Source organism: Passer montanus, unplaced genomic scaffold, assembly GCF_014805655.1.
Source record: "Passer montanus isolate IOZ18808 unplaced genomic scaffold, ASM1480565v1 scaffold11, whole genome shotgun sequence".
In the NCBI taxonomy this organism is placed as follows: domain Eukaryota; kingdom Metazoa; phylum Chordata; class Aves; order Passeriformes; family Passeridae; genus Passer; species Passer montanus.
Genome location: NW_024357613.1, coordinates 10,565,173 through 10,582,397, shown reverse-complemented (window position 1 = coordinate 10,582,397; position 17,225 = coordinate 10,565,173). Strand labels below are relative to the sequence as shown.

Here is a 17,225-nt window from a genome sequence, read left to right as displayed (position 1 = left end):
ATTTGACCTTCTTCCATTAAACAGGCATGGAGCTTCCCCACCTACACTGACGAAGCTGTAAGAGGTCAAAGGAGAGAATCTCCTAGGGTTAAAAAAAAACCCACTAAAAACCCCCAACAAAACAAAAAAACCCAGCCTCAGATACAACAGCCTGACATAAAGAAGGAAGCTACTGCAGCCCCAGCATCACTCCCCAGCACTGTGGGATTACCCACACCCTCTCATCTGATCTGACTGAATTAATAGCCAGCTACTGGGTCTTGTTATACCTTGTCACCTTCCTCAACTCCTCAGCCCCTGACAAAGGGCCACTGTCAGCCTGAAACCCAGCCAGCTTTTAAAGCACAATGAAAAGTGGTGTCACATTATTACCTGAATCCACCGAGTCCTCCTGCCAACAACGATGTTTATGCAATCACATTTTTCTGTTTTTAAAAACTTCTCTCTTGCCTCATTGCTCTGTGTGGAAAACAAAACAAAAGAGAAAATTGATCAACTGCAAGCAATTATCTATTATTTGCGTTACAGCGGTTTTGCAGTAGATATTCAGGTCTTTTGTTTTCTGCCTCATCTCATAAAAACATTAAACAAGAAAAAGTCTTTTCCCCAAAATCACTGACCAAACAGAAGCAAGAAATACCTGTTTGGAGAGGCAGATGAGAGCCCACCACTTGTAGAGCTACACAGAAGAACACAGCTCTCCTATGCCCAAATCCTCTGCCCTCTTCCCAGGCCATCCTGCCTGGCAGCACTGGCCAAGCAGACAAGCAGAGAGTGCCACCAAAAGCAGAAATACAGAGGGAGAGAAAGCTAATTAAATTTCTTTCAGTATCAACAGCAAATGCCACTAATAACCACAGCAGTGATGTAAAAATAATACTTGTAAAATTGCATTGACAGTAGATTACTTAATCATAAAGTTTCTCCATACTCTGTACCTACAACATTATTTAAGTAGTGACTCCACTTAAAATTCTCAAAAGGGTCTTTCAGTGTCTTTGTTTACTCCTCGCTTCCCATATTAGTAGCTTTAAGCTTTAATTCTGCTTTAAGTCAAATTCTCCTGCCAATACACTTCATAGAAGACATTAAAATAAGGAAGAAAAAAGCCCATATGGGTAGAAATCCAGCTGAAGACACAACCTCAACCCCCCACCCCCAATCCCTCTGAATGCACAGAAGACACATGCTAAGTAAAGGAAACTGGATTTTCAGTATTGGAAATGCCATTAGTATTTCATTCCTTCCTCTGAAAGCAAATAAAAAAACCCCTTCACTTAAAGGGATGCAACTCAACCATGTGTACATGGTCTCTTGCCTACCTTCACAAGGCCATACACAGTTAAACCCAGACAGAGCACAGGTTGGGGGATATGGCTGCCATACCCTTCCTGCACTTCAGGGCTCAAGCTTTTGGCATACTCTGTCCACTGTAGACAAGGATGAGTGAACAAAAAGTTTTGCTGCAAGATTTTGGTCACAGCAGTCTGACTGAGACATTCCCAAAAAAGCAGCTGAAAAGACCAAATTCTCGCAATCTCCGGAACAGAGTTTAAACCTGGGTTTAGCCCAATGCCACATGACACAATGAACACAGTCTAGTCCACGGCAGAGCAGAACAGAAGTGCCATTGCCTCTGGCATCTGCTGCCAGCGAGGGTAGGGCCACCTCCCAAGCAAGGAGGTGATCCAGGTGACCTCCATACTGTTGCCTGGAGTCATCTATGCTCAAAACAGAGTAGCCAAGATCTGGGCCAGGGGATGGCAGGGAAAAACATGTCAGAACAAGAAAATTCATTTAATAGGGACAGAAAATTGAAGGGTTGGATGGGGAGAGAGCAAGAATTGGGGTTAGGCATGGAGAACTGCCTGCTGGCTGTGCAGCTGCAGCACCGCTGAAGAACCATGTCCAAGATTCTATGGTGCCAGCACAAAATGCCATTTGTTTGCTTCCTGCAAAGTCTTTGGTGTACCACAGGTATGTTGAAGAGAGAATGCTGATGAGTTCAAGCACTCACCCCTGAGAAGGGAGGGAAATGTGGCAGGTGAGCGCTGCCTGCTGCAGCTGCCTTCACTCTGGCACATGGGATGTACCTGAGCTGTGCATCAGGGCTTCAGGGCAAGAGTGCATGACAACTCTAACAGCTGTTGGCAGCAAGGATGGCAGCCACCCTGACACTCCCTGCCACCCTCTCAGCGTCCAGGCAGATGAGCTGTGCCTTGGAGAGCTGCCATGCAGCTCCAATGAAGCACTACACCAGTCATTTAAACTCAGTATTCCTCAAGTGGCCATTAACAGTGAATTCCCAACCAACCTGAAAACCTGGCTTCTCTCAACTAAAAGTAATGAACAGCCACAGCAGAAGGGAACTGTATTTCCAGTACACGAAACACTGTGGAGTATAGAGACATCTCAGCAGCAGGGCTGTAACATCCCCAGCATCCTTTGTCCTCTTAAGCCTCTTCCTGCAAAGAGAAGTGGGGCTTCCCAAATCATCTGTCAAACCCTGAAGCCTGACACTGATAAACAGAGTAAGATCATGAGGAAATGACAACTTCTTCAGTAGGATTTGAGTACCATGCCATAAATAAAAATTTGGGCCAAATATGGGACAGCAGGGAAAAAACAAGATGCTGAATAGGGAGTTTGCCCAGGGTTTGCAGCTACAGCTGGCAGCTTGCAGAAAGAGAAAAGTGTGATGACATACTCAAAAACTGTCCACGCATTTACAAGATCTGCACAAATCCATCTTATATCAGTGTCACTCTGAACTTATAGAATCATAGAATGCTTTGGGTTGGAAGGGACCTTAGGGATCAGCTGTAATGTTGCAATGTATTTGTGTATGAAAATAAAATTACCAGTAAATAGCTGAAACTTCCTTGGATATTATGCTACCTTAGACATTAATAGCTTATAACAGAGCACAGGTCTACAGTCAACCAAATGCACAACACAGGAAGACAGACCTTAAAGGTAAATAATTCAGGACTTGAATTCTTTAAGGTAAATAATTCAGGGCACTAATGAATTCACTGACTGTAAATAGGGAGTTTGACTGCAAGGAACCCTCCAAACTGCCCTACATCCAATCCTCAGGAGTGCAGAGCAGAAAACTGTCAGCAGAAACATGTCTCAAACACTCCTGGCTACAGCAAGACCCTAACACAGAAGTCTTGGACAGGAAGAGATAGCTTCATAGACTGGTTCAAGTGCTCCATACTGTGACCATGGGCTGCTGAAAACGACGTGCACTTTCAGAAACACCACTTGGGCACACAGTGAGATGGCTGTGATGCAAGGAAGCTGAGCCATGTTGCATCCAACAGAAGCACTGGGAAAACCCTTCAAGGGGGGCCAACATAGCAGTTTGGTCTAGCAGTGCTAAAAACACACAAAACTATGGGTGACGCTGTAAGCCCTTTGTTAAATATGACACCCTGAAAATAAAAAGAAGCCAGACAACCCCCTATGTCCTCCTCACTTCACAATCTTCCTTCTCTATCCTCTTTGATTATCACCAAGTCCTTTTATCCACACCTGGGAATTCCTGTGCATCCACCAAAAAGCATTTCAGCCAACCAAATCCCATAACAAACCACAGGATAAATCCTCATAAATTCTTAAACTACCAGCAAGTGTCAGTCTTCCCAGCCTGCACCCTCTAGCACCAAGGAGCTGTTTTCCAAGTGGCAACTATTCCTGACCAAGCAAAGAAACTCTACCAAAGTCAAGAGCAAGTGTCAGTCTTCCCAGCCTGCACCCTCTAGTACCAAGGAGCTGTTTTCCAAGCGGCAACTATTCCTGACCAAAGTCAAAGAAACTCTACCAAAGTCAAATTGCAGCCAACTGTCAGTTATACAATGTTGTTGCTGCAAAAAAAACCCAAACAAACCTACCAGGATTTTTATGCTGTCTCATACTCTAAAAGTAGTATTTAAAACCACCCTAAAGTTGCCTCACACCCTCTTACGAGACCTACATGAAACCAGACTGTGGAATAAAATCCCGCCTTTTGCTGGCAGACAAGGGCACATCAGCAATAGCCAAGGCACTGCAAGGTTGCTGACAAGCCTGGAAAAACTGTATGGGAACATGCCTGTGGATCTGCAGTCCAAAACACAACTGCTGCTCTTGCTCCATGCCCAGTGGAGATAGAGATCTCATTGCCAGCAGAGATCTGGGTCACCACAAGGAAGCTGGAGTTATCCAGCACCATCATCTTTTAGGTAATGCTCCCGAAAGGGGAAACAAGTATGTGGCAAGGTTTCATCTGATGAGGTGCTGGTTGTAAACAAAAACAGTAACTGGGGGTTTCCTTGCTCCTTGGTGATATTATCTAAATGGAAAAAAACCCAGTGAACTTCACCTGATGTCTTGTATCCAAAGTGCTTTGCAGAATGAGTTTGCTGCAAATGCGAGGTTCAGATTGCAGTTTCTCAAGAGCTTGCATCTTGACTGCCAAAGTCTTCCTCCTAAACACCAGCCTAAAAAGTATTTGTTTGCTTATCTTGTACTTCAAAACTGAAAGCCCAAACCGGGGGAAGGAAAACACTAGAAAGACAACACTAAAAAGATATTGTTTAAATTGAAGTATAGACTTTAAACGTAGGATGTTTGTGAAAAACAAACATTCTGAATCTCCATACAATCAAGTAGCAGACACTTATCCAAGCACAGGACTGAAAATCGGATCAGCTTTCCAATCTCTGCTAAACAAAACTTTTGCAACCTCCCCATATGCCATTTCCTTGTTTACATCTCATGGTACAGGAGTTCAACTTTTGGAGAAATATGAATGGTAAACCTAGAAAGTGAAATGTGATATTATTTACAGAATAGGAGAGCATGACGTTCACAAGAATTTGTAGGCGCACACATCCCAGCCCTGTTCCTCAGTTCAACACCCACTCCTGAAATCCTGTACCAACCAGATTAGCTGACATACACATGCCTGCACTCTTGGAGAAACAATAGTCTCTTTCAGTCCATACAGTCTTCTGAAGAACCAGGCAAAAACGTCATGGGAGAAGTTAGGAAATATCTGCAGAAAACAGCACACAAGATGAAAGGCAGAACAAGCCTTTTAACTTGCACAAAGCACATAACATGGAGGATAAGCACAGAACTTAGTTACCTAGCCCCTCTTCCAAAGGGATTTTTTTTTTTCCCCAGGATGGAAAAGGGGCTTGTTGAAACAACTTAAAAAACCCCCAAAAACAACCACTGGGATAGTGGAACAGCTCCCTTACACATAGACCATTGCAGGCAAAATTCAGGAGCTGCCAGGAGCTGTGGCAGACCTAGGAGAAAATACAGGCTGCCAGGAGTGCCAGGATCTCCAGCAGACAGTAGGGATCCTGGCTGGCATGATGAGCCCTCCTGTCCCCAGTGCACAGCACTCCTTCCTCCATTCCCCTCCCAAACACTGTTGCTACAGAAGGCAGAACTATTTTTTAATTAATCCAGCACAAAGTTTGAGCTGCCTCAGGGTTAAGCTAAACATTTTCTGTCTTTAACCACTACAGCAGAACGAGCTACAGTGAAAAACACTTCACCATAAGGCTAGGGAATTGAGGACAGAAGAGAAGCTGCAACAGAGTCACCCCTGACCTATCAAAATTTTGCCTCCAGAACACGCAAAAATAAGAAACTGAATTTTTAATCAGCTGAGAAACTAGGCGGGGAGACCCTCTTGGTAAAATTATTGTTGTGAATATCACAGAAAAAGCCTTATGGAGTTTTACCATCCACCTTCTGTTCCAAACTGTAGGTCTCCAAATAACCTATCAGAAAAAATCCAACTACGCACACTTTCAGGAAAGCACTCAGCACTGAGAGACATTTAAAAGGCATGCAGTTCTACAAATCCTTGTTTCTCCTCCCACAAGGGGTTGTAACTCCTGCAGGAAACACATGCTCCCATAACAAAGCAGGTATTCTCTGCATGTACTCACACTGCCTATTATTTTTTTAATCATCTGGTATGCATCTTCCTAGGCATGCTTATGTTAGAGGAAATACTAGCATTAGGTCTGCAAAAGAACACTGACTACCTGTTCTGCATGAACACCGTGAAGGTTAATAGTGGAAATCATGGCTTGAACTCTGCCTCTGCCTCGTGCTGAGCAGTCCATACAACCACTGGCATTTTACCACATGTGTGCTTCCCCGCTCAGCTCATGCTCACTCTCTGCAGGATTTCACTACACAGTTCATCAGTACACTATTTTTCAGACTGTAGGAGCAAGTCAAAGCATATTTTGATGTGTCTGATTGCACAGAGAGGATATGAAAACGTGAAAGTTGATCACAAAAGAATACAAGCTGCTTTATCATTTCATGGCTCCAAGAGTCAGAAAGGGTGAGTAGAACCCTGATACATAGCAGATGTTTTAAGGTAAGGTGGAAGATCTGGTGTCATGGAAGCTTCCTGACAGCTACCAACTGGCCTTGCTAGAGTGAGCAGGCTTCGTCTGCCTGTGGAAGATGACAGGCCTAATGGAATGGGAACATTCACAGCCGTCCTGCACATGCATAATCCTACTCTCTTTTCCTGAAAATAAATTTGACAAGTCCATCACTACAATGTGAAAAAGCCTCAAAACTGACTAATTTTTTACATATACAAAAAAGTTAGGTCTGGAGCATATCCATGGTTTTGGAAAGCACCACACTTAACCCAAGAAATGAAAGGGCAATTTTTTTCCTTTGTTTCTGTTTCTAGCAAGTCTTGACTCAGTTTCCTCCATTTTCTTCTGAATTTGTGTTTGGATATTAAAAGAAGCAAATAAAAAAGGCTTGCACCTCAGCCACAACCCTCACTGCACTGGGTACTCTACAAATACACATGGAGAGTTTACATCCTGAAAAGACAAGTTTCACCTTCTTGTTATAAGATTGGAGGCAATTTTCTATTTCAATAAAAGGGAAATTTTGTCATTAAAAAGAAGAAAAGAGAAAGAAGAAAAAAAATCAGCCCTGCAGAAAAGCATCATTTCAGAGTAACAGGAATACGCATCTATCACTTAAATTGGCCCCTTGGGTGAAGCCCATTGCAGAGATCAAAAGTCATTCCACGGCCATGGGATAAAGCCTGGAGAGTTCAAAATACTGATGGCAGTGGACATCACTGTTCTTGACTGCATGGTGTAGGGGTGCATGAAGGCAAAACTCCCACAACAGCAATAATGCCTCCCAGTACGAGAAACCCCAGGGACTTCGGGTACCGCAAAAGAGTATTTCAGACAGTGATGCAACTCACTGATGACACAGGCAGACTGGTAACATTTTTTGTTGGTGACTCTGCAGCTCCTATTTCCACAGCCCACACTAGTTCAAAAAACAACACAGGACATGCACGACGAAAAAAGGAGTATCTCAGGCCAGGGTCAGATAAATACACACCAAGGTGAGGCAAGATGACAGCTGGCATTGTGAAGGAGTACATTCAGGGCAGGTAGCTCAGTCTGAAAGCTGCAGGTTGTGCCCTGGGAAAACCTGCTGCTGAGCTGATAAGGAAACCCTGTTGGACTGTGTGAGTGTGGTGTGTGTAGGGAGGCGTGCAGGGCACTGGTCAGGTCACCAGAGCTGCTTGCTGCCACTGTGCTTCGGTGCCAGCACTGGAAGTCTCTGGTGGTGGGACTGTGCTGCCAACAGTGCACCCTGAATGATCCCACAGGAATGTCCCTTAAGCCTCCCATATCCAACCCAAAGCAACTTCTTCACTTCACTTTCTTCCCTGAACACCACCTGAATTCTTTTTCTACATATTGTTTATGGTAATAAAAAGAGGTTTTAGAGATTTACCTAGGGCTTGTGAGGTGAAGGGATATTTTTCTCACAATGCAGTTGAATAGCATCGATATCTATTGCTTTCTTCTCATGTTCCCTTGTGCACAGACACTGGTCCCTTCTTGCAGCCTGGCTTTGCCTGGGGTGTAAGCAAGAATTGTCAGCTCCTCCAGTACCAGGAGGAAATCACTGCCTCAGGCTCACACTGAAATCACTCTTTTTCACACAGGACTGTGGACATAATCCTTTGCCCAATAAATAGCCCACCTTCTTCCTTATTGCTCCAGATGGATATGAATGAATGAACTGTACTTTTTCTGAACACCATCTTCTGCTTTTATTGAGTACTTCAGTCACTGCCAGCTGCACCTCCTTGCCCTATGAGGCATCAGTTAAGGTTGCTGGGTCTGATTTCCAAATCCCCTGCTATAAGTCTCTTTAAGAGGAAAAAAGGTTGGATGCTATTAGCCCTCTGAGAAACCATGCATTGTCCATAACCACGGGCTCCTGAAACACAGCTGTTAAGTGCAAATCTCAGTTTCTGAAATTTTCTTTCTGCTGCCCCATTATCTTTACTACATGCCAGCAGAAACCAGAGTCCCCCCGCAGCCTGAGGGAGGAAGTCTTTATGTTTCTAGCTGCATCTAACTCTGGCTAGTCAACCAGATGCAAAATATTGCATCAACCTGATGCTTACTTCAAAGCTTCAAAATTTTCCTCTTACAGCTGGGACTAGGTGCTTGTGGTTTCAGTTACCACAAGGGAAATGGAATCTCACAGCCAATACTTCAGATTACTTCCCAACACTGCCGGGCTGCCCTCAAAAGAAAAACAACCAAAACATGTCAAACACAAAATGGCTTAAATTAGACACTTAGAAAATGCTCTCTAATACACAAAAAGTGCAACTAATTGAAATAAATATTGAAGCCCCTGTAAATAATCATTTTAATCTTAAGAGTAAGACAGGATCCCTTAAAAGTAGCTCTGGCCACAAAGTTCTGACCAGTAAACTAAAGCCTGCAGGTGCTGACCTCACAACATTGTTGTCCTCCAGCCAGACTGCTCCAGTTAAGCAGCCTTCCATATTTTCACCAGCATCTATAGACTGAAACTCCATTTTTTCAGTAGTCATGCACAGGAAAAAAAAAATTTCAACATACCAATGAAGAACAAAAATACCAGATCAACTCACATCTACTCTTAGAATAAAACTCTAATCCCTCACTTGCTAAGAAATCTCTTTCAAATAAATGTTTATGTTAAAATTTTGAGTTGTGTTCAACATTAATCTTAGGGAATTTTACAACAGAGTGTACCCATTTTAAAAGGTTTCTACAGCCTTAATGAATTCCTAGAACCCATAGACAGAAACTAAATAGGGGGAACCTACAGTGTTGGCTAGACATATTTCAATATTTGTTACCATAGAAACAAGCCAGTAGATTTAGGGTTTGGAGTTATCCTTGCTATAAAATATTAAACTTCTTACAGTTTTTGCATATGTATATTGTGGCAAGAACACTGTCAATCCTGATAGAGCCCAAAGCATCTTAATTATTTAACAGGATTTTAGCTTTTTTCCCCCCTTTTTCTTAACAGAGTATCTTTTAATTTATTTTTTCCTTGATAGACTTATTTTAACATCTTCCAGTAGGAAACACTTCTGGCTGACAGAATAATATACAGGTAATGAAGATGTGTTTTTCCTCAATGTTGTGGAGAAGTGGTAAACAAAAGGAACGCACATTTAGTCTAATAAATAAGATTCAATGGTAACTATCAAAATTACACTAGTTAGCACTTCTGATGATTTTACCAGCTAAAAGTACATTAAATGTTATACTTAATTTGAAAGACAGTTCAACTTCAAATTTGGTGGTTTTGTTTTCAATCGTAGCAACGGAGAAATGCTCAAGAACGAAAGTGATTGAGATAACATCTCGATACTTCAACAGTATCAAATGCTTCTGGCAGATACCTGAGAAATGAAACAAATGCATTGTCCTTTCATGGTTCAGAGGAGCATCAACAGCTGCATCCAAGCCCAGCGCAACTGGCGAGCAAAAGGATCGGCAATTCCAACAAAGAGGAAGGACAGATGCTTCCTCCAGCAACACTCCTCCAAAAAGTAAGGAGAACATGCTTGTTTAGACAATTTCAGTGGTGGAGGGGACCCACAGCTCAACATACCATGCAGGCAAGAGCTCAGCTGGGAGCAGTGGGGAAGGTCAACACTTTGGCAAGCCCAAGCCCACTGTCTCTGGGACTGGACATATGCAAGGGATTTTGACCCTGATGATTTCACAGCCAAAACTGGCCCCAGATTGTAGCCCTTGTTTTGCATTTGGATTCAAGAAAATCTGTTTACAGAAGGCTCAACACAATGAAAAAATTAAAAACTTTGGAGTAAAAGCCATAAACCACACAGTTGTTTCAATATGATATTCCAGCACCGAAGTGGACAAGGAAAAACACCAAAAAAAGCAAAGCAAACGAGAACAAAAAAAAAAACTGAGCATGACTGAAACACCCTCTTCTTCCAAGAATTAAACAATACTTTTTATGAATTGTAAAGATAAGCAGTGGAACTGCCATTTCCTAATGTTTCTGAGGTCAGTCTTCTAGCACAGCTTCTCAAATAGCCAATTAAATGTACACAATTCTCACACTCACATGCATTCTATCATTTTTAAAAAGCCCTTACAGCTCAAGCCTGTAAAAAATAATGGAAAAACTTATTCTTGAAGGCCTGCAAGACAACCCTTTAACTAATGGAAAATCTTCAACACTTCAGAAGAGGAAAATGGTAAGATGGCTTAATTTTAAATGAGTAAGAATTTAAATGTCACTTCCTGCATGTGACCTCGATCTGAATAACCTCGCATTTTTGTTTTCTTTGGTGTGGTTAACAGTGGAATCTTTGTGGAGTACATTTCTATGGCATTTACAGTTGCATGTTTATGATCAGCAACTCCTTTGCATAATTCTGAACACAAAAAAAATCAGAAAGTGATTTCTCCTCTGTAAAGAAAGAGAGAGAGCTAAAAAGTAGCATGCTACTAGGTCTTTCAAAGAAAGAAAGGCTGGAGAAAAAGTAAAACTTGAGGGAAAAATGCACAACTTCCTTTAACTGACAGCTGCAGTGAGGTACTCTGAGTTTATTTTATCTGAGCAGTTATGTACACACATTAAAGGCAAAGCAACACTAGGTACTCTAAATGAGTTCACACAAGTCCACAAAGGGCACCACTATCAACCTGCAGTCGAGAAGCGGGAAGTTATTCACATGTCTGAGTAAGTCATGGAATGGCAAGAGCTGCTGGCAGCACATGTTGCCAAAAATAAGGCATTGCATGCATGTATTCAAATCCAGGGCTATAAACCCCCTCGTCACTCTGTTGTAGGCTCCACAGGCCAGATTTGTTCCAGAGGAAGCCCTACTGCACTGGACACAAGAGCCTCAGGTCTCTCCAACTGATGCTGCAGGTGTCAACACCACAGCACACCCCCTCATCCTTTTCATGAAGTGTCTTTAAGCCAGGGGCTGGTTGGGGGAATGGCTTAAGAGACATGATGTGGCTTTTATAAAGTTTTCTGTAGAATTCATAGATACAAGTTAAATAAAGCAGTCTACATATGTGTTGCAGGTACATCTTGGAACAAAAGAGCTTTTATTCATAGATCATAGAATGGTTTGGGTTGGAAGAGCCCTCAAAGATCACCTACTTCCCAGTTCCCTTCCATGGACACTTTTCACTAGACCAGGTTGCTCAAAGCCCTGTCCAACCTGGCCTTGAACACTCCCAGGGATGGGTCATCCACAGATTATCTGGACAACCTGTTCCAGTGCTTCACCAAACTCACAGTGAAGAATTTCTCCCCAATATCTAATCTAAACCCATTCTCTTTCAGTTTAAAGCCATTACCCTTTGTCCTACCTACTTTCAAGGCCACTCAGCTGCTATCTCCACCTTGTTTTGTCAAAAAACAAACAATAACAAAAACAACAACAAAAAAAACCCAAACAAACAAACAAACAAAAAAAAACAAACGAGAATTGCATCCATACAGTGGTGGCCTTTAAGTCACCTGACAAACACCTCTCCAGTTTAAGTGGTGCCACCAGGGATGGCTTGGGTTGCCCTCCTGTGGTGGGAGGACAGCACACGACCGTGCCTGCCCAGCCCGTAACTGGGCTCTGAACACGGGCACTCTAGCAATGGGTGACCCAAAAAAAAAAAAAGGGAGACAGAAAAACTTTTGTCCTAGTGATGCTGAGAGGAAAGAAGGTGTGCTCCAGTTCTGGATAACATGCTCCATTTGGTCTGCTTAAAATACCTGTTTCAGAAAATAAACAGGGATGATAAAACAGGAGATGGTGTTTCTTGTAACTCAAGAAGAAAATAAATTTCACCCAAATAAAAATTCACTATGTGTAAAAAAATACTCTATTTTACCCAAATATAATTAACTTCTCTTTATACCAGGCAGCCCAAGAGTCCATTTGGAATAAAAAGTGAATGGATATGAGTTTCCCATCTCAGCAAGACATTGGAAAAAAACATAAACATCTTATGTCTCTCTAGTCTTGACCCAATAACTAAGGGGTGAAGATACTACCAGCTGTCAGGATGTTGTATTTGCCATTGGAGGTGGGGCAGGAGTACTGCTCCTTCCTCTGGAGCATCTTGTTCCTGGTCACCCAAACAAAGAGAGGAAATTGGGGTATACGGACAGGGATCTGAACTGGCACAGAAATGTATGCAACTCTTCCAATATTAGAAGATTAATGCGTGAGAGAGTTGATGAATGGGAAGGATTAAATATAGAACCAAAAAATAAGCGAAATGATTAATTGCTAGAAAAGGAAACTCATGATTTATAGAAGAAAAAAATCCGTAAGGCTTGGGAAACTGAAGGGAATAAGCAGCAAGTGAGCTGCAGGGTGGGACCATCTGGTGCATAGTGCCACGCTGCACAGAGCACATACCCACAGCTTCAGCGCCCCTCTCGCCTTCTCCCAGCCTCAGCGCATGCAGGGCAGACAAAGCAGAAATAGATAGTGTTTGGAGGTTACTGGATGAAAGTAACTGATTTTAAAAACAAGCTGAAGTTGGTTTTAAGTGATATCCTATAATCTGAAAAGAAAACGGTCTCTTAATAAATGTTTCCATGTGGTCTTGTAGAGGGCTGGTAGCTGTCACACTCATGTCCTTGCATTCTAAGCTTTCTAGAAATTTCTAAAAATAACTGGATACTTGTTTAACACTGTTTTCATTTATTTGATGAAGAAATTGAAGGCATTTTTAGCGTATTTATTTTTCATCCTGAGTTATAACATCTCAATGGTAACCCATTCTTTTGGTCCTGCACTTCTTTGTTTTGCTACTCTTAAGATAAACAAACTCTTATGCAATTGGCATGCAACCAACAGGCATCCCAAAGCAGCATAAACCTGAGGAATAATCCAGCACTTTAAAGGTTATTATGATCAGTCATTTGCTTAGTGTCTTGAATTCTCTTGTTTTTGTGGGGAACAATAATACAGAGGAAGAAAACAGAGATATGCCGTGAAACTGTAAATGCACTACATGTTTTAGCATGGCACCTGCTTCATTTTTTTTTAACTTAATGCCATTTTAAAATAACTTACAAAAATACTTATTTCAGTTAAAAAAAAAAAGTACAACCAACTACATCCTCTTCGGGTTATGCCCATGAACGAGCTACTGTCTGCATTAGAAACAAGCACCTGGACCAACTCATGGGCATCCAGCAAAGTCCACTGGTTTCCTTTAAAAACACTAATTTACAAAAGACAATGTCAAATCCCAGCCTGCGAGTGGCCTTGTTATTAAGTTCAACATCTCTATAGTGGAAGGGATGAGGTGCAGGATTCAGAGGGGCTGCTCACCACAATGGAGCCCAGAACAGCTGTGCATGGGCAGGAGACCACCCCCTGCTCTGGAGAGAGTATTCAGACACTGAGGCAAATAACTCCTCATACTTTTCTGATGGTCCATTATGACATACTGTACTACAACTCAAATTAAGAAACAACTCTGTGCTACTCTGTGCTATCTTCGGGAGATCTTGCATTTCTTCACACAAGTCTTTATGTGCACATCCCCTTTATGCCAAATACTTTCTGAATGGAGTAAACGGCAGGACCTGGAATTTGCACAGGCAGCCAGGAAAGAAGTGGTCTGAGACGGTGAGGAAGCATCAGCACCTCTCAGTCCTAGCACAGTTGTATTATTAAACAAAATACCCCAACACTGCAGCAGGAACCCTTCCTGTCACCCTTTGTTTCATCCGGTCTAGGTCCCACATATCCTGGGAAAAAGTTTCTCATCCTTCACTACCCAAAGGGAAAGGACATGCTTGGAAGAGCTGCGACTCTGTCACCAACAGATCCAAGGGGAATTCAAGCTTTTGCAAGAGGGCTGAGATAAACATCACTCCCTTCTCAGTCCCCTGCAACTTCTGAACTTTGTACTATCCTCTTTCCCCTACATCCTCCAAGAGTTGTCTTTGGGATGAGGACACTCAGCAGTGTTTCAGAAGGACTCCAGCAGCTTCCCCTTCCACCCAAGAAAAAACCACATGAACTTCAGAGTCAGAGACACATTACCTTGAGGCATTTTTCTTGCTGAGGTGAGTTCCCCTCATTAGCCTTTTGGAAGAGCACCTTTTCATACAACATGAAGACGATTCTGTACCCTTTCTCCTACACAAAGGCTAAGATCTAGGGGAATAGCACATGTAATTTGTTGTAGAAAAATTCTGCATGAAGAGTGGTAATAAATTTTTTTGGGAACCTGGTACACACACACATACACACATATATATATATATATGTAAAAGAATCAACACACAAACTTCTATTTTCAAAAACCACACTATTCTCAGTTTAATGCTGCAGGCTATAACAGTCTGTTTTACAGTCAGTAATGCAACACAGTCTCCCTATTAACTAAATAAATTCCCGTATTTGATTCAGTGGGAATCTGTTGTTCTAAACAAAATATATAAGGCAAGGAGGTTTACTTAAAATGCCAAGTATTTAAATGAAACTGACAAGAAAAATAGGAACAGGCATCACACATTTCACAAAAGGGCCTATATAACAATAACTTACGCTGAAGTGGCCAAAAGATGAAACAATAGAAAATTGGAAGCAATTAACATGTAACATTCAAGAAATATTAAATACATACTAAAGACTCAACACAGCATTCACACAAAAAATGTAGTGATGAAAAGCAGATACTTTACATAATAAGCAACAAGATATTTCAAATGTGGCCATAAAAAACAGAGGAGACTTGTACTGCCACACAGAGAAGAGCTGGCTGCAGAACTGCAGTGCTCATAATTTAAGTAGGGAGGCATGGGGTGCATCACCCTCACCATCAAAAGAGGAGGTAAAAGCCCTACAGCCCTACTCAAGCTTCAATAGCTTCTACTTGCTGCTAGCCCAGAGGGTACTTAGGGCTTTGGTAAGTCCTGTTCCTCTCAAGAAACAGCTCTGGGTAAAACCAGGAGAACTACAACCTGTGCAACCAGGAGAATCACAGCACCTGATCCAGGCCCACTCTTGCTGCTCTGGGAAGGCAACTTCACCCTCTAGGTCTGTCTTGACCCAAGTAGGTATCAACACTGGTGTCTCTTCTGGCACCTCCTGAGGTGATGCTCTCCAATGGCTTCCCTCAAAACACAATGCAGTTTCTTTCCCTCCACAGATCAGCACCATCCTCTCAGGCTGCCAGCAGGTTTAAGCATACAAAAGCTTAGCTAGAGTTCAGACCTAACTCCATGTCCACAAGTTTAGTTCGCACAAGGCACAGAAAAGGGACTCGAGCATATGAGTGGATTTCATGTAGGTTCTAGAAATCAACTCACACTGCAATGAGTACGAGACTTGTATGTAGCCAGGCAAGCCAGCAGTTCTCTACATGCTCTATCCTTTATTTCAGCTGAAGCAGAGGAGGACACAGTAAGCACCCTAAGGGCATTATTTGTCCAGAATCACAGTGCTCATTCTCTATATCAGGAACAAACACCATCTACCCTCCAAGCCATGCTTCTTGCTGCAACAATCCCCCAGGTCTAAGTGAGCCCATTTATAAGAGAATCACACCTCACAGCTCCTCTCTGCCCTTATGCAACTCCTTGTGCATTCTCCCAGGGCTTCTGAGAGCTGGAGGTTCCCTGTTCATGCTCCATGAGCAAAGTCAGAAGCCTGCCAACCTCTTAAAAAAGAGACAGCAAGAAGCCTAATGATAATGAACTGCCAGGTTTTCTGTCGCAAGTTTAGGTAGAACTTCAAAATGACAAAGGAATTATCCACCCATCGCAGATGCAGATGCCAAGAGAGACTTTTCCTTTGTTTTTCTCCTATGCTAATATTTCAAGAGGATGACACATTATTTAATTTTTTTTTTTAACTGAACTGTCATGGTCTTTGAAGTACCACCACACTTACAATGTGGGGCCTGGCAAACTCAGATGAAAACAGATAATGAATTTCAGATTTTTTGTTTTGTTGCTCTTGTGTTTGATGTTGAAACCTAAAAATGTTGGAATGTGATTGTTATTCTTGCATGATAAAGGCTGTTTCTATCACAGCCCTGAAATACTGCAGGGGTTACACACAAAATGCAGAATTTCATTACTTTATCATATCAAGACCATGAAGTTGTTACCTGCAGAAAATCAATTTCTACACAGTAGTTATTACAGACCATTAATTTGTACAAGGAAAAGTGTGTTCTCCCTGGATTTATAAAATTTTCTTCTAATATTACAGCTTTTTGTCTGCTTGGAAAGGATGAGGGGCATTAAAAAAACAACACAAAGTTGAGTTAATGTGAGAAGCCAGCTGATTTTTAACATACAGATCTGAAGTCCTCTGGAAGGCAGTTATGCACTTGGGCATCCCTTTGTTCTGCACATTGTGGGAGCTCATTGCACCCCAGTTTCAGACACTGCTTTATCTGTTGGGGATTATCTAGCCCAATCACATGGAGTTAAATCCCCAAGGATACTGAAGGGAATGGGCAGGAAAGAAAACCAGTCATGACAGGGGGATAAAAGCCACTGGGACCTTTAAGCAGATTATGGGGAAGCTGCTGATGGGGAGAGCAAGTGCCATGGGGCTGCATCCCCTCAACAGAGTTCCCCTGTGCTTGGCACTGGTGAGACCACACCTTGAGTGCCATTTCTGGGCCCCTCATGACAAGACAGACATTGAGGAGCAGAAGCAGGTCCAGAGAAGGGCGACAAAGCTGGTGAAGAATCTGGAGTGCAAGTCGGATGAGGAGTGGCTGAGAGAGTTCATATTGTTTAGCTTGGAGAAAAAGAGGCTGAGGGGTGACCCTATCACTCTCTACAACAGCCTGAAAGGAGATTGCAGCTGTGTGGGG

The 17,225-nt window shown here is 42.4% G+C and overlaps 1 protein-coding gene across 3 annotated transcripts in view; it reads right to left on the bottom strand.

The window, feature by feature from the left end:
* The window catches only part of BACH2 (BTB domain and CNC homolog 2), a 188,670-nt gene that overhangs the window by 144,002 nt on the left and 27,443 nt on the right, over nt 1–17,225 (bottom strand). For all 3 annotated transcript variants that reach the window (XM_039726943.1, XM_039726949.1, XM_039726958.1), the window contains exon 2: nt 373–459. The gene's annotated coding sequence lies outside the window, so the exon portion shown is untranslated. The remainder of the gene's footprint in view (nt 1–372; nt 460–17,225) is intronic.